A 19,448-nucleotide genomic window follows, 5' to 3' on the forward strand; every position below is an offset into this window, starting at 1 on the left:
TTTAGCTACTTGTTTTGATATGTTGCAGCCTCATAAGAAGGGTAAAACATCTTTTACTCTCGTGTAGTGTTTTTGCAGGTTTTGTTAATTCAATTCAGTTTATAATGAAATCATGGACTGGAAATATTGTTTTTTTGGTAAAGGATGATAGGAACTCACTTGTTTGGTGTTAGGGTCTGCAACATTTGGAAAGCTCTTCTAACCTCTTTTCCATGATAAGAACTCCTGTGCTTGAATCTTGGGTGAGGGTTAACATAATAATTAGAATATGAAATGCCCTAGTTAAGAAAGAAGCATAAATAACTTACAATATAGGTAAAATGGTAAGAATGTCTAGGAAAATGGTAAGAATGTCTGGGAAAATGGTAAAGATGATACAAAACCATTTGAATGAATAAACTAGAGTATTTTTGTATTTTGTTTTGTTGTATTGTGTCATATACAGAGATTCAAAAAATTACATGTAAAGCTATTTGTTGTGTTTCATACATGGTGCTTATTGCAACTAATTGTATAGTCCATTACAATACTGTAATAGTTAGGGTATTCCCAACTTTGTCAGATGCATCAAAACCATGTAATTTTTATAGTAATGCACTTCCATCCTTTGCAATGGTCAAAGATTTTTACCATGGAAAACATACCTGCATATTAAATGTTTCCCTGCACTAAAGTCACTTCCTCGTACTCACTACATATTCCACATAATACATGTTTGACTAACCATAAGAAAATTTGTATCATTGATGAAGAAAATTGATTGAATAATAAATTTCCAATTTTTTTCTAGAAGGTTAGATATAATTAGAAAATAAGTAGCATTTAATTTCAGTTTCCAATAGGATAAATTTGCAAGGAAGAAGTAACAACTACTTACATAAATTTAAAGCTCTAGAATTGAAGGTTGCAAGGACAACACTATGAAAAGGTATATCACTACCCAACAACATAAACCTTAAAAGAAGCCTAACTATATAGAAGGCTTGAATTAAGAAGACCAGACTTTATATCCCATGAACAACTAAAGAGAATAACTTGCATGCGAAAAGAAACTACAAAGCACACATTACACACTCTAAGCCCATTTTTTCCTATAATTTTTCTCCCCTCTAATTGACAAATGTGTATCACCAAATTCAAATTTTAATGCATTACATTTCGTCATTATTACAATTATGCTCACAATACTTAAATATCTTTTAAAAAGGGAATATTTTATCTACGGGCATTTGCGGGTAAGTTTGTGAGGATAGATGTCACTAATACATTTATGTCATATTATCAAAGTTGACAAGATATTATTAATGGTTCACAAGATGTTATTACTGGGTGTTCAAATATATTGTGAAATATTTACCTAGTGTAGCAAGTCCATTCTCTAGCCAACACAATTAAAATTCTAATAGCCATCTACCAAAACTTTTATAAACTTTTGCACCTTTGTTACCTTATAATGCTCACACAAGCCTGACAATATGCAGCATGCTTACTTCAATATTGACATGTTCTCTTGCCTTGTATGGTCAAAGAACAAACCTGTGTCACCCTTTTGTGAAGGAAAAGGCTAACAAAAGTATAATTGTTCACCTTCAATGATATAAAACTAGTATCATTATTTAGAATTTGAAAATGAAGCAATCTAATGAAATGTTTAGAAATTGATCAAGTTTAGGATTATAATGTTTTAATAATTATTTGGATTAAGAATTGATATATTTTCATAATTTTTATAGATAATTATTTAATTGTTGCTGAAAATTAGGGGTCTAATTCCCACCACAAAACTATATGAAAATAAACTAATTTCCCTTTGATCTCAGACTATGTTATAAATAGCATATATATCTTGAACATTCAAAAATAAAAATTGTCTTTAGACTTATATTTTCACTTTTATGATCATTTAAAGTTTAACTCAATTGAAATCGATAGTTTTTATCTCCCACCACATTTTTCAAAACAAATCTATTCTAACTAGATTAAAATTATGCATTCTAGAAGAGGAACCTCTCCTCTAGAATGTCATATAAGTTTTAAATTTTTATGATATTGATTTACTATTTTTTTATTTTTCAAAATTGATATGTTGTCAAGTGTTAAATTACGTGCTTGTAGAATTTTTTAATTATAATATAATATATATAATGAAAACACTATAAACTCTATATGAAAATATTCTTGAGTTTGGGCCCTATAAAATGGTGTTTATAAGTTATTAAAAATATATCTTAAAAAATTGTAAGAGTTATTGAAATGTCTATTTTGTAAAATAATTATATTTTCTTAGTAATTGGATACAAACTAGTATAAAACATTAATTTAATAGACATTTCCGATTGGAAAAGTGTGATACTATATATAAATTAGCTAGAATGAATTAATCTAGATCATATCTTTGAACAAAATTGATTTTCAAATAGAAATACTCAAATTCAATTGTTCTAATTAGTCAACCTGAAAGGTGAGACAACTTTGTACTTTTACCCTGTAATATCTGCACAACCTTTATCAATTTGTAGATTTAAATCTAAGTCCAATCACAAAGTGCCAATAAAGGACTCAAATGATTTTTACCTAAAACATGTGCAGCTTAACAAAAACTAACAAAGAAAGAGCAACTATTAACAACAATTGATTTTGATTAGCTTTTTGAACATAGATAAATCATTATTTAAGGATGCTCCCTCAGCTATAGTTCTAGGTAGGAACTAATAATATGGATCAATTTTTGTATTAAAGATAGTAAATGAAAGAATTTTACAATACTTCATCTTAGCAGTCCATCAAAAATCTAACCATAACTTCAATTAAAAAAAAGCATAACTATACCTATCAATAGGCTAACCAGCAAGCCATAATCTTCTACTCATGACCAATTACATAAGAAATACAAAATCATACACATCAAGAGTTTTACTGATAAAAAAAGAATAACTTTAGATACTGCATCAACTTTTATCCCATGCACCAATAATGTTATTGTTGACTTCAGCTTTGTCTGATTTAAATCTTCCTAGAGTGGGATCTATGTTAAGAGTAATACTAGAGGGTGCATCCCACCTAGGAGCATTAGTAAGTTTAAACATCTTACTGATTTCATCAACCTGTTCCTTTGTGATGTTATTATCCTTCATGAATGGTTCTATGGCCTTGAGCTCCTTTGGTCCAACATGTCCTTATATGTATTAATGAAGTGTGTCAATTTTATGCCTATTTATTATATGAGCAACATTCCTTCACAAATTAGGATCATAAAATGGCTTTTCGATCTATCCAACATAGTAGACACATGTAGCATTATATAAGATTGTGAGTTTATGATTAAGCTTACTAAGGCTCCTTATACCTTAATATAAATCCTTGTTCCTTTTACTCCATAACAACCAAATAATTTTACAAAAAAAAATAGACCAAAAATAATTAAGCTTGTCATCGAAGAAATCAATTAAACCAACAAGTATTTCAAACCACAAGAGGTCAAGATAAGTGCTCCAACTAAGGGGGGACCCAAGAAATATGGACCAAACATGAATAGTAAAAGGACACTCAAAGAACAAGTGAGAGAGGGACTCCATGGATGAACAAACAGATTAGACAACAGGGGCAAGACCAATAGATGACAACGCATCACCCAAGACCATCTATTAAACACAAAGGACCATCTAGAGATAGTTCAATGACTCCCCAAGCCTAATTAATCCATTGTATGATCCTAGAATCATCTCAGAACATCAAGTATATCTACTTTGAATTGATGCCAAAAAAGGAATTGCCATTCACCCATTTCATCTGTTCCCAAGCCTTACTATTTGACACAACCTTGCTAGGGAAGAAAGCCTCCACTACCTTGCAAATCAAAGAATATGATTTTTTTTGTGAGTGGAATGCTGAAGATATCACATAGTTCATCCCACAAACCCAATCAATTAGTAACAAGAAGATCACCAAAAGTAGCAATGTCCAATGTATCCCAAATCTTTCCAAAAAAGGACTAAGTTAGAGCCAAAGGGTTATTACTTTGGTGGCCATGTAGTATTTGGCTTGATTAGCTATGAGAAGTACATATGCAATCTGACTAGATGTTAACATGAGAGTTTCTATTGTGTATGGCTTTGTATAGGAGGCATCCACCAATACCACCATGAGATTGTGTGATGAAACCTTGAAAAAGAGGTGATTATTGACTACAACATTGACAATACAAAGAATATATGTTTTTCCCTATTGTATAGTGAATCTTGTTGTTCCTATATACATCAGATTTCATTGCTCACTATGTTGATTTTATTTAGTTGGAAATGGACAAATTGTTTAGAATTAACTACTTTTGATCTATTGAGCTATACCCAATTGAATCCAAAGCCTTTTCTAACAAAAAGAAAATGGATACTTGATGCTGAGCATGAATAGAGGTCTCCTCGTTATCCATTTATAGTGAAATCATCTAAAATATTGGGCACACCTCCAATTTAATTTTCTTTAGCTTCAACTTCAATGGGATCATGGTTCTACCACTCCTCTGTTCATTTATGGAAATGTAAAGTTTAAGTTGTTAAAGTGACTACTAAATGTAATTACTATCTAGTAGGAACAGACAAGGAAAAGTATAAGAGATTGAAAGCTACAAATCATTAGCATAGGAATTCCTTATTGAAAATTACCCACTCTTTATACATACAACATTAATTTAGATTAATCTTGTAACAATAAAAAAAGGGAAAATACTTTGTCAAAATAGAAATACACTACCACACTACAACACTTTATCTTATTGGAGAAACAAGAAGACTAGGGGGGATATTTTAGCTCTAAAATTGCTTCTCCAATCATCTCCTTAACAGGAATAAAAAATACATTAAACTTTTAAAGATAAACTCTAAAATGATGCCAATGAATGAACAAAGAGCTTACTAAAATTTGAGACAACTAGGTCCTGAATTTCAAGAAATGGCCCCCAAGTGGTGCCAGTGAAAAATATATACTTAAGCTTATCCAAAGGATGATCTAGGTTCAATGATCTTATTAGTCTCCAACCTCATCAACATGAAGATGATGATATTTCCCTTGATTAAATTGAACTAGTAAAGTTCACATAGTAAAAAGAGATTTCATGTTCTGACATGTCAATTATATGACATTCCACATATTGATCATAAAGTTCCTTTCATTAATATTCTAAAGACAAATATTATATCAAAGGAAGTATGATGCAGATTTAAAATATTACTTTAGCAATGATCAACAAACATAATTTTGAATAGTATCGGATATTATTAATGATTACTATAAGCAAGGAGAATACTAGGTGGACTATATATTAAGGTAGAGTGATCATCATAATTACTATAATATCCATTTTTTATCATCGCTATTAAAATAATTATTATTTGGTTTCAATCAGCAAGAGATTAGATCAAAAATAACTTTGTAAAGAATGGTTAATTCATTAATTAAGTCTAAAGTGGATTAGTTATTTGATCAATCAATAGGTGCAATGAGGAGCTTCACATTAAGGCTGCAATGAAGAGATGCAATTCATCAATTCCTATCATATGATCGAGCCCATATTTTCATCAAATTTAGAGTCTCCATTTGTGAAGACATGTTGGAGATCAACATCTCATCTTTAGATCACTACTCAAATAAGAGCTTGTTTATGGATTCCTATTTGAACACTATGCAGATGTGAAATTTGCATGCAACATTAACATATACAGAGAATTAATATGTTGAAAGGACATAAACAACCATATAGTGATGAGAGTATGCATTCTCATGGCAGACTTTATGAGATATTATGTGCCTCTTAGTCTAATAGGTCTGATCTATCACAAAGGATATCTTGAAGATTGGTATCAATTATAAAAGACATGATGGTCTTAGGAAGGCATGAGTTTAGAGATGAGTGTATTTAGAGACTCAGCCATATAAGAAGAGCCTTTAGTGGAAAAACATACAATTAAACAATAGCGATAGTTTTGTTGGCAGGTATCAGTCAAGATCAGTCTCATGGAGCATAAGAAAGATGATGTATATAGTTCCTAAAATATATCAACTAAAATCTAATAAGCATCAGGTTTTTTCAAAGTATTCAAATGCAAATATAATTGATGTACTGTCTAATCCTCACCAAACCAAATCATTAAAATTTTGTATGAAGATGCCTTCTATAAAAATTAATTCCTCATCAGTACATAGCCAATTATCTCTCTAAGGATATGTGTGAGTATGCAAACTCTAGATGGCATGGTGATATTTCAAACAATAGTGATAGCCAAGAAGAAACCAATTTTGGTTCTGATACTATAATTGATGAAGTCCAAAAATTGTCACTTGTTTCAAAGAAATGTGGAAATGATTATAATGGAACAAATCAATATTTGAAGAGAGGATATTCCAATAAATCAAATTATATACCATTATAATTGAAAAAATCACATACAAAATACCATTCTTGTGGCTGCCCATATCGAGTATACAAGATTTCAACAATATTAAATATAGAAGAACATCGTTTACATAATAAAATATTAAATGTTTCACTTGGGATCAATGTATATGTTAAAATGTTTTACATATTGAGTTCATTATTGGAAAAAGATTAATGATCTCTATATATCTATATAGATAGATAGAAAATAAAATAATTTTTTTGGGTTATATAAGAATCATGGCATATTTGAAAGAGTAAATGTAAGTTGTTCATTGTTAAGTGTTCTAACTTACCAATAAACTCTAAATTATATTGCTTGTCAAATATCAAACAGAAATGCCTTCCATTTATCCATAAACTGAGTGTAGAATAATATTTAATCAAGAAGCCCTAGAAACAAAATAAAGATTTATTTATGTAGCCCTTGTGGCTAAAACAACCAAATGAAAGGTGTCATGGAAGAAGACATTTTGGGTTGGATCAGCATGTAATAGATGACATATCTAAATTAAATACACGATGTCCACAAACTAGTTGAATACATGGAAAAACACTAGGAGGAACACAAAGTACTGTAATGTAATTGAGAAGAAACATCTAAAAAATAGTATGAGATTGAGCACTAAGGGTTGAAGGAGGATTATCATGCCTAATTCCTAGACTATTATCTTTTTCCACAACATAAATGATGAATGGAATTCCATCTAGATTTATACTAATGCTTTCTTCAATGTTTGTAGATTTTGCTTCAACTTTAATTCTAGAAATTGGGTGAAGAGGAGTACCCTTCTCTTTAAGCTCAGCGGCATCACACAAGAACAAGGAATGAAAGACACAAGACATAATCAAGATGAGGCTAACAAGAGAAAAAATATGAGTCATGTGTCACCTTTTTCCTCCTTTCTAGTGCATGGCAGCCAACCATAGTAGCTTCTTAGAAAACAGATTACAAATGCAGTGTGGACATAACATTTAACTCATAATTAATGGATCAAGAAGGATTACAATTGAGGCAAGAAAGTGTTTGAGTTTCTTTACTCCCTTGACCCCCCTTAACCTCTTGCAATCTTAATATGTTTATTTTTATAGCAGGCATCCACCCAAAAAACATAATCTATTGATAGCTATCAAAGGCTCCACCCATAATCCCACAAGGAATAACAAATGATATAAACATATTTTATGGATAACTGCTAGGCAGACACATAAACAACGAAGCCCAGCTTCTCACTTGAAATACACAACATAAAAAGATGAAAGGCTAGTCATGTGGGCCCTAGATAATATTATAAAAATGTCTGAAATCTCCATGTGAATGGGTAAGCTAGTCTACCATGTAATGAACAAAAGATCCATGATGCAGGCCTTAGGGATATCTAAGGACACGAAAAACTAAATGTCACATCCTTAGTGGTGGTTCCACACAAGACAACATTGTTTAAAGAACAAAATGACAAATTTAGAGAAGGGCAAGGTCCCCAGTCTAACATATGAAGCACCAATTGTTGTCCAGAGTGAACTTCCATAGGAATTCTAATGCTCAAGTCAGCAAGTGATCCATAACAAGGAAACTATCACAACCAAGAAAGCTAGAAACTAGAAATGGACAAAGTACAACCTGAAAACATATACTAAATTAGAGTAAAAATATGGAAATTTGAATGGTCACTATTTTTGGGCTATGCAAGATTGCTTGGGTACCTGGATGCTTTTTCATCACTTTGGGTTTAGCGAGCTTGTAGGAACTTAACCTATAGTTATAAGGCCCTAACCCTTACTCATCTTCCTTAATAGGAATACTTATATGCTCTTTATACTACCTCAAAAAGGACATAAAGTTGATCCCATTTTACACTTTTATATGCTTGTATTTCATTGAAACATGGGTTACAATGTTATATCTAAATGAACAACTATGTTCCTAATCACAAAGCATGTAGTTAACTAGTCACTAATAGGGTTTTCAAGAATAAATATGGAAGTGATTTAGAACACAAGTGAAAATTGAGGATCTCCTTATCCCCTCACCATTAGTTTGCTACATTTGTAATTTGTAGACTCATTGTACCCAGCAGTATGTCCAAGCATGTAATGTTCCCTTCTATGCTTAGGGATGTTATAACTAGAATTAAACCCTATCTAATATACTTGTGGCCTAAATTGAATGGACTAAGTTCCTTTGAATCAAATCTATGTTATTTGATTATTCAAAGTAATGAGAGTTATACAATCACCAACCATATTAAGAAAACTTACTATTTATGATCCTTAGTGTCAATACTACCTCTAACATCATTTCAATTCAAGAAGAAGAAGATTAAACTATAACCAAATTTCTTGGATATCAATCACAATAGGTTCCCTCAAAGTTTAGAGATCCAAACCCTTATCCTTTCTTCGGACTATGCCCTCAAGGTTTTGAAGGGATGCTAAACTCTACCCTATCTTGGGAATCAATCCATTGGCTGGATTTATATAGGCATCTCCTTGGAAACATGTTAGTCTCTTCCTTTTCAACTACTAAATGGTATCAAATCTAGATATGGACACTATTGTTGGATTTGTTAGTAACACTATGCTTAAAATATCAGCACACAAATTATGACACTATCATTGGATTTGTGAGTAACACCATGCTTAAAATATCAACACAAAAATTATGACACTATTCTTGGATTTATGACTAAAACTTCATCATGTTCATAAACCAGTGAGTTATTGTAATACACAAAAACATGAAACAACAAATTTTTTAAGAAAAAAATGGCAACTATGAATGGAAGAAAGATAGCCAATTAGCTATCCTTTGTTGCACTTCAACAAAACTCACAACTATTCCCAACCAAATTAGACCATAAACTATACCCAAAAATAATTTTCATATCCAATAACATCACTCTTAGAAATACAAAAATTTAAATTTACAAGAACAAAAGAAACACCAGAATTGTAATCCAATTTCCATAGGAGGGTTTCAACATGACAAAAGGGTAGGCTCAAAAGTTATAGATGGTATACCTCTTTGGTGTTGCAAACCAAAGGCATCATCTGCTCCATAAAGTGACCTATACCTGCCCTTCATATGGTAAACTATTACCAAATTGTAAGCACGTGTAAACCATATTAGGCCACCACTTGCAAATACCTCCCAGGAAGTGTGAAGCCCATGTGATAAATCTATTTTCCATTCTCAAATGCATAGATTATGTTCTGTATCCAATATCTAAAACACAAAATGCCCAAGACCCACTTTTCATTTGTTAACTAATAGATTTCCCTCCCATTCAATAAGGCAATATACAAAGCCTACTAAGGCAAGAACAAAAAGAGTAAAACCCCATTGATCTTGATTCACATCATAACCTATAATCATGTGTAAAAAGTTATCCACATCTTTGTACAAGCCCCCTAAATTACTAAATCCTTCCAATTCTTAAGCATCTCTGCTATCGACTCTAACAAAGAAATAAATGATACCATTAAAGAAAAATTGAGTCTCCAAAAATTTGCAATATTACCTACTAATTTCAACATTACCCGACATGGAATGAAGCCCTTGCATAATAAGAATAATAATATGTGACTCTAAGCCCAACGCATGAATATATAAGAACAATAACATACGAGTATAAGCATATATTTTGTTCTTTTTCTGTAATGACCTGAGTTGGTCAAAATTTTGACCAACTTGGGAAAACTTTGGACATTACCGACCAACATGGGGATGAAAACCAAAAATAAGATGAAATCATAGCTTTGGTCAAAAATTTTGGTAGAAAAACAAGTGCAAATGTACTAGTGTAGGAATTGCACAATTTAGAGATAAGATGTTATTATGTCCCTTCATGTATTCCAAATATGGTATTGAGTCACTTCTAGTGAAGATATCTTAGGGCTCACTATTGTGGGGTAGTTCCTAGCAATCCCTAGGTTTTGACCTCTTGAATGGGCCGCCCATGCTTTTAATTTTAGATAAAATCAAGTGTTTATCCATAGACATATAAGACCCACTACTACTACAAATTTAAAAATTAAAAATTAAAATTCCTAGCACTAGGCCAATGCAATTTTGGAAGTAGAAAAGCAAATTACAATAATGACACTTTTTCTTTTAATTTAAAAGTTATTTGCCAAAGATTTTTCAGATTATATATATTGCCTTTGACTTTATGAAAAGCTTCAAACAAGAGCTCAATTAAATTTCCCTTCACATAATCATTAATGTGGTAATGATTATCATGATCCCCCATAATTTATGTCCTATGGTGCCAGATAGGCATCCAACAAGCTTTAGCATCCAAGTAGGAGCACTAAGTGTAAATGGGATACAAAGTATTTTCAATAATAAACGAAACCTTAGGGAAATTAAAAATGTAATTAGCCTTATCAAATGGTTTATGAGGGTTCATACTTAAAGCCTTAATATTACCTGTCATCACTATTGTCGAAATATTATTACAAGGGAGATAATAAAATTAGCAAATATCAATTTTGTTCAACCTATCATTTAAATGAATATGACAGAAGCAATTATCTCTCAAGAGTCATGTTGGAACATTAAGTTCCCACCAATTAAAAAGACAATTCTCAATTATTGGAATTATTTATTCAACTAATTTAAATGTATTCAAATTTTCATAAGAGTTTCTTTCTTAATGATTGTCTCTTGTGTGTGGGATGATTTTTTAGATTATAATATTTAAAGGAAAGTTGTTGAGATATAAAAGGTTTAAATGTTTTAGTTTTCAAAGTTTGAATGTGAGACAGTAGGTAATCTAGCACTTGCTGAGGCTAATTTTGAGCACCTAGAACTCCTAATTTGTATGTCAAAATTTGTCAATTTTTTGAGCGAACTTTTGCAGGTGAGTGAAGAGCTTAAAGCTAATATTTTGGCATTTCCTCATTTATGGAGCTCTCTATAAAACATGTAGAGTGTGAGTTGGTCTAAAAGTATCTTTTAAATTGTTTGTTCAGAGAGTCAAAACATGTTATGTTTGCTTCCCAATAGCCGTTCACCAAAGAAATAGTACTTTTTGCACCAATGAACAAATCTACAACAAAGAAAGCTAAAAAATGATCAACACCTAATATATGTATAATCATTTTAAAAAACTTTTTATGAATGATAATTGAAGAGATTAGTAACAATAGACATAGCAGCGATTGGAGTATGAGCGACTACTAATATTGACCAAACATATAGTTGGTCCGGTAGTACATTTATTTGACCCATACGGAGTCTCGGATACGAAGGAGAAAAGGAAAGAGCCGTGCGGGATGGGAAGGAATAAGAAAGCCAATAAACTTGTTTCCAACATAGGGACGCGATGTTTGACCGTTCGAATGCTTTTCATAACATGTTGCTTTCACCCACTCTCCCCTCGCTGGAAAGAGCCTTCAGTCGCGATAACTTCCATAATACAACATTTAACCGCTACATCAGCTTGTCGACAATCCACTGCAAGCTCGACACCGGCCCGAATTGTCCACAATTTCCTTCAAAAGTCAGATAAAAATGTTACCTTTCTATCGATAGTTGTTGAAACAGCGCCGCAAAAAACCAGAAACCTTTGATGTTTTCTGGCGATGGGGAGATCATTGTTTTAATGTTCCTTCCTCGACTCGCCCGGCGCCCTTCCTTGACGACCTTTATGTTTGTGATCGTATTCAATGAGTTTAATATTCTGACCGGAGTTCGATGCTTGCGATGACGTCACCTTCTCCACAAGGTCTGTCCCACGGTGAAATGTAGAATTTGGTCGGCTTGAAATATGGTGGACTCCAGAATAATGGGGCCAGTATATTGACCGGTTTGGAATGGGCCTTTTGATTTTATTTTAAATTGAATATAAAATTGGAGGCGGTCAGTTGCTCACATTTGAAAGACGAAAATCATCTGAATAAATGATCCGTTTATTCATTCAACGGGATTATTCTCCATATCAAGGCCCGATTTCTCCAAAAGGATCATTGAAAATGATCATATAATGCTACAGAGCCGATAATTGAATAGATAGAGGTGATTAATAGTTTGACAGAATGCATCACTGACAAAGACACCTGTCAATAACTACTTCCTATACATAAAAGATTATTACTCGTAATGTTGGGTAAATATTAAGAAATCCATATAAGTTTCTAGCAATTCTTAAAGGAGGTAGTTATTGGGCCCTAGAACTCCATGAGGGATAAAGTGAAATTAAGTATTTTAAAAGAATTAGTTTAACTAACTGAAAAGGGGATTTCGCCTGAGAAAAATAAATATCCAGCAAGATGTCAAGACAAGGGTTCTACTCTTTTGGCTTTCTAAGGCAGACTTGGTGCTGTGAATAAAGAGTCAAAAATAGCAGAAAGGGAGCGGGGGAAAATGTATTTTTCTATGGATTTTGTGCTACAGGGGGATATATAATTCTCTGAATGAATAATCAGTGTGTGTCAAGGGGCAGAGTTTTCTTTGTTCTATTATTTTTAGAGGAAGAGAGTTTTAGTATACTAGAAATTTGGGTTTGTGTATTAGCTTTCTGGTTAATGTTAAACTATGAGTTAGCTTAATTGTCTCTAAATGCAGTTCTGATGCATACATTTATTTTCATCATTATTATTCAGACTTTTGGCTGAGTTATTTGTGTGTTTGGAGAGAATAATTTGTATTTCTTTCTGCATTTCTTCTTTAGTGTAAGGATCAGGTAAATGAGCTTTGTATCATTTATTTTTTGTTTTCTTGTAGTTAATCAGTTTCTTTGCATTTATGTCATGTTTACAGGTGGATGTTTGTATATCTTTTGTGCTTTCTGGTTAAAAGCATTTGTATTTGTATTTCTATGAATTCATTGTAAACCATAGACAGGGAGCTATACCTAGATAAATTCAGAGGGCTCACTTACACTTTTCAATAGCAAATTGACCCAATTGTTACTGCATATTCAGTCTTCCTATTTGGGCTTTTTGGGGTTAATTTGTATGTTTTTCTTTGGAGGACAATTTGTTCACTAACATATTTTTGGTGACTCTACTAGGGATCTAGAAATGAAGATTTAGTGCCTACTAATTGTTTCTAAGTTTTATGATTATCTCCATGTGCAAGAGATTGGCGACTCTATACAAAGACCATGCCGACTATAAAAATCATGAGAAGGCCAAGGCCAATCCCTTCTCTCATGGAACTTTATCAAATGGAATATAAAGTGTTATGCGAATTTGTGGACAGCTATAAATAAAGTATCTCTTGAGCTATCAGGAACAACATAAGCATAGAAGAGGATTCCACATCTTGGTTATTGTAGAAAAGTCTCCATGGGAGATTTCACAAGTTGAAAGATTTACAAGAACTTGAGGAGAAACTGTCTCAGTTGAAGAAACATTTAGAGGTGGACGATGATGAAGCCCCAATTATATCTTCACATTTCATCTCATGTAATTATTCAGATCTGGGTGAGAAAGGAATCCAAATAGCCATAGCTCATCCACAAGAAAATCAGACATTGGAGAACAAGAACACTCAAGCTAAGAGTGAGAATCCTGGCAGTAGTGACAAAAAAGAGAAGGAAAAAAATCTTGAAACTAACTTTCAACCTATGGATAACCTATTGGAAATGTTTAATGTTTCCCTTCTTTATGAAGAAGAAGAAAAGTTTTGTAATAAAGAGAATCCCTCTAAGTATATTTCAGTTATTGATCTAGATCCAGCTGAAAGTAAAGAGCTGAAATCTTTTTTGCCATGCATAGAAGATGAGAAAGGAAAAGATTCTCTTGTTGTTTTTGAATAGAAAAAATCATTGGTTAAATTTAAAAATGATAAGTTTTAGCATGAGACCTTCATTCAAAATGGTAAGAATGCTGAAATAGAGATAGATCTGCTCACCTCTAAACTGGATACTTTTCAAAAAGATAACTATCTTGCACTTCTAGTGGAAGTAGCTTGGTTCCAACCAGACATAGTGGTAGCAAAAGAGATTGAAGAAAATTCTGAAAAGTTGGGAGATAGTGTCATCTGGAGTAAACCCAATCCACTATATTTACTAATGGGGTTTTGTGAAGATATTATTATCAAAGAGAATCCTTCATTTCAGCCTTATGATTCACCATTAAGTGATGAAAATATGTCCCCTCCTTTCATATTATAAAATGTTGAATCTTTGATAGAAGGAGGAAAGGTTGGGGTTAGTCTTTAGCCTGTAGGTGCCTCAATTGAGACATTGGGTGATACTCTCATCAACAAGGAAGAAGAAGACATCATATGCATATTTTTATCATCTCTTGGGCAAAGGGATCCCTCTTTGGATAGTCAAGGTATGAATATAAAGAAAATAGGCTACAAAAGTTTGTTTGGTGATTCATTTCATTCTTTTGGGTGTGATTCTATTGATGATAATGTTGTGAAATCTGAAGATGCATTGGGAGAAGCAAAAGATCAAATGTTTTAGATATTTGATGATGCCTCGATTCTTGATAGAGTTAGAGGAAATTATCATGATAAATTTGATCACATGTTATATGAATTCTCTTTGTTTGATAATGTGAAACATGATTTTCATGATTATGAGCATAAATGGGTCATTGTAGACAATAGTCAGGAGGCTAATAAAGAAGTTCCTAAATATTGTTCTCCCTAATTCGAGACCTTTCTTGATTTGAAAGAAGATATAAAAAAACCATTTGAAGATGAAGAATGTGACCCTGAGCTTTGGTTTTTTGGGGATAGAGTGTTGGGTTGCCAAAATTTTGTATACTATGAGTTTGAGCTTTGGTCTTGGAGACATCGCCATTAGATAGTGGTCCAGAGTTGCTCCATTAAAACATAACTTGTTGCTACAAAAGGGCTCTTACTTCTCCCATCCGATAAATGGATTCATGTGAGTTCTTCTTTCTTCTGATTGTCATGGTAGGTTCCCTTCCTACCCTGGTATATATTTTGTAAATATATTTTTAGTTTGCATAGTGTTAGTTTGAATAATGCATGAGCTACATGCTTGCTAGTAGTTTAGGTGTTTTTTTGGTTGGCTTTGCCCTGCTACCCTGCACCCTCTTTTGCAAGCAACTCTCAGTTTTTCTCTTCTAGGTGACTCTATTCGCCCAATGGATAAGGCACATGTCTTTTGCCATAGATTGCTGGAGTTGCCTATTTTTGAGTAAAAAATAGTCCCACAGTTAGAGCCCCTATTGGTACCCATATAGACCTAGTAATTAAAATTTTTAATTTATGGTCTTGAACTCCTTTGAACTAAGGTTCAAAGTAGTTCAAAGTGATTTGATTTGTTGGAGCAGGTTTAGTGTTTTTTTTGGTTTGAAGTAGTCCACCCTGCAAGTTCGAGTTCATGTTTCAGATTTCATTAGCCCAGTCATCATCTGCAATATTCAAGCTCAATTTTGAAGCTCAGAGGTGATGGATTGAAGATGTGAATTAGTTCTAGAGTTAAGGTTCAAAGTTTAGAGCTAGGTTTTGAGTTCCATATGCAGATCACTTCTCTAAAGCCCAAGTTTAGCTGTAATGGAAAGACGTGCAAACTCAAGGGATGAAGTTGTGAGTAGCAAGCTAGATTGATGACATGGCTTAAGTTCCTTGGCCTTAGCACAAGCGAATCCTAAATTTGTAAATTCAATCAAGTTCAAGGTTTAGTTCAAGTTTCAAGACTCAGAATCACCAATCTAAAGTTTGAGTGTAAAAGTGCATATTTTCAAGGGTCAACTCAAGGCATAGATCTATTGTAAGATAGATCATTAGTTTAAAGGGTTGATCTTAATGTGAAAACTCAAAGGCTCTAAATTGATATACATGCTGACAATATAATAAGTCCCATAGAAATCTCACAACCATATCATGATAGAACACAACTTCATTAGCTCCAATGTTTCACACTAATTTTGACATGGTCAAAGTTAAATTTTAGTATGTCTTGCCTTACATTAAACATGGTGTATGGACTTGATAGTGAAGATAGACTTTCCATATGTGTAGACATGAGAAAAAATGGCAAGACCACAAAACCCATGGAAGAGATTGCTAGGTGTCAACTTATGGGTGCTAAAATGAGCAAATGGGTCTCTTTATAATGAATTTTAGTCATGTGATTGGGACTCCTCAATGTTTGGCAAGCCTTTATGGAGCTCAATAAATTTCTATTGGATCAAATTCCAAGAACACACGAGGAATAACATTGATGTTAGAGATGTCACACATAGCCATGCAGTGAATTTCATTATCTTCACAGAGACCCTAATCACCCAAACGTCAAGTAATGGAGCATGATAATTGAGATACAACTAGTTAATTTGATGGAGTTAGAGATTCCCTTTCCAAGAAACAACTTGATACTTCTTGGCAATGGATCATTCGACATAACTTCTTCCCCCACAGACAATATCCTCATTAAGAAAACCTATCACAAACATATAAATCAAGGTATGAGTCAAGAGCACCCATTTCTAAAAGGAGACAAAGTGAAATCCATATACAAGATCATCATTTTGATCCATCAAAGGGTCTCTTACATGGTGATAGCCAAATGAAGGGAGTCAATTTTTTATTCTGACATGGTTTTAAGGGAAACTTTATCAAATTATCAGAAGGCTGACACCAACTATTTGGCAAGATGTCCCAAACCAATTCACAACCTATTGAATGAAGGGAGCAATTCTGGTGATGAAAGAACTTCTAATGCACAAGATGCATAAGAGTCCGCATAGATGTGGGATGAGATATGCAGATACATAAGGTAATCTATGATCAACCTAAATAGAGATCTATATCAGTTTAAAAACAACACAATCATCAAACAACCATTGAACAAAGTGTAAGATGATGTCGTGGAATATCTATTCTCACCACTGAAATATTTTTCCTCAATATGCTTCAAGCTTGTTGCATTGTAATTGCAGTTCCTCAATCTCAAAAACATACTCATCTCGATGACATGGAATAGAGCTAATCCAAAATAATTGTTCTTGGCAATTTAAACATGCAGGAGATATTTCTGATAAATGGTGTGTATCGGCTCAGAATGCATGGGAGATGTTTGTCAAAATATTTGAACTCAACCAAGAATTTTTTAATGACATAAGAGGAGGCACCCACAATTTTCCTCTCAGAGATTCAAATAGTGGAAGATTTCATTATCAAATGCATACATGTGTTCTATTAGCACCTTTGAGTTGAGTTCTCCACTCCTCAAGTGCATTCAATATTGACCCTGAAGTGTTTCAATTAAGAAATGCAAATCCAGTTGATATAAAAGATCTACATAAGAGGTCGGTTTGCCAATAGGGAAAAAAAGAGGAAATTGAATAGAAAATTGGAGGCAGTCAGTTGCTCACATTTGAAAGACAAAAATCATCTGATTAAATGATCCATTCAATGGGATTATTTTCCATATAAGGACCTAATGTCTCCAAAAGGATCATTCAAAATAATCATATAATTTTATAGAGCTAATAATTGAATAGATAGAGGTGATTAACAATTTGATAGAATGAATCATAGAAAAAGACACCCGCCAATAACTAATTCCTATACATAAAAGATTATTACTCGTAATGTTGGGTAAATATTAAGAAATCCATATAAGTTTCTAGCAATTCTAAAAGGAGGTAGTTATTGGGCCCTAGAACTCGATCAAGGATAAAGTGAAATTAAGTATTCTAAAATAATTAGTTTGAATAACTAAAAAGGGGATTTCACCTGAGGAAAATAAATATGTAGCAAGATGTCAAGACAAGGGTTCTAGTCTTTTGGCTTTCAAAGGAAAAATTGGTGCTATGAACATAGAGTCAAAAATAGTAGAAAGGGAGTGGAGGATAATGTATTTTTCTATGGACTTTGTACTACACAGGGATATATAATTCACTAAATGAATAATTAGTGTGTGTCAAGGGGCAGAGTTTTGTTTGTTCTGTTATTTTTAGAGGAAGAGATTTTTAGTATACTAGAACTTTGGGTTTGTGTATTAGCTTTCTGGTAAATGTTAAACTGTGAGTTAGCTTAATTGTGATGCATATAAGTATTTTCACAATTACTATTTAGACTTTGGGCTAAGTTATTTGTGTGTTTGGAGAGAATAATTCAACTTTCTTTCTTCATTTCTTCTTTAATGCAAGGATAAGGTGAATGAGCTTTGTATCATTTTTCTTTTTTTTCTTTTTTGTAGTTAATCAGTTTCTTCACATCTACATCATGTTTATGAGTGGATGTTTGTATATAGTATACGTGAAATGTGGGCCTCAGATCCTCACATACACTTCAAAATGGTCATTACCTAAGAGATCATCTTCGAATGAATATGAGATTATTCATTTGAGTAAATCCAATAGTGTGACCTATTGCCTTCTAACTAGAAGGATTATGCCTTTTCTCTCAGAATGAGAAGTGGACAACTAGACCTCTAGAATGAAGGACTTTATGCTATATGAGATATGCAAGCTTAAGCTATATGAGAATGCACAGTTAAGCTAAGAAATAAAGAAACATATTATGCTAAATGAATGGATTTTAAGCTAATATGAGATCGCAATGTAAGAATTTAAGCTAAGAATGTAAGAGCAAATGAGTGGGTATTTCAGCATAACTTCACAAAAAATTCCAATTTTCTACCTATGTAATGAGGAATGGAGAGCTTCTTTTATGGAATCCAAGAGATGATCGATGGTAGCCATTAATTAGAATGAACAATCAAGACTGAAGATAAGAGCCAGTCATAAAGGAAACTTCCTCATGAAAAGGGAGTTAATTGGTTGCCTTTGAGTGATAAAAGGATTTAACTGATTACCTTTTTAGTGATAAAAAAAGTTAACTAGTTCCTTTTTGAGTGATAAATGAAGTTAACTAACTGACTTTTGAATGATAAAAAGAGTTAACTAATTCCATTTTGAGTGATAAAAGGAGTTAACTGATTCCTTTTTGAGTGATAAAAAGAGTTAATCCCTTTTCAAGAATATTTAATTTAATAAAATAGAATATGACCTCATAAATGAATAACTTTAATTGCTTCAATAATTAAAATTAGGAGATATCTTATTAAATTCA

This window comes from Cupressus sempervirens, chromosome 10, assembly GCF_028749045.1.
Source record: "Cupressus sempervirens isolate cs-2001-9-10 chromosome 10, ASM2874904v1, whole genome shotgun sequence".
NCBI classification, from domain to species: domain Eukaryota; kingdom Viridiplantae; phylum Streptophyta; class Pinopsida; order Cupressales; family Cupressaceae; genus Cupressus; species Cupressus sempervirens.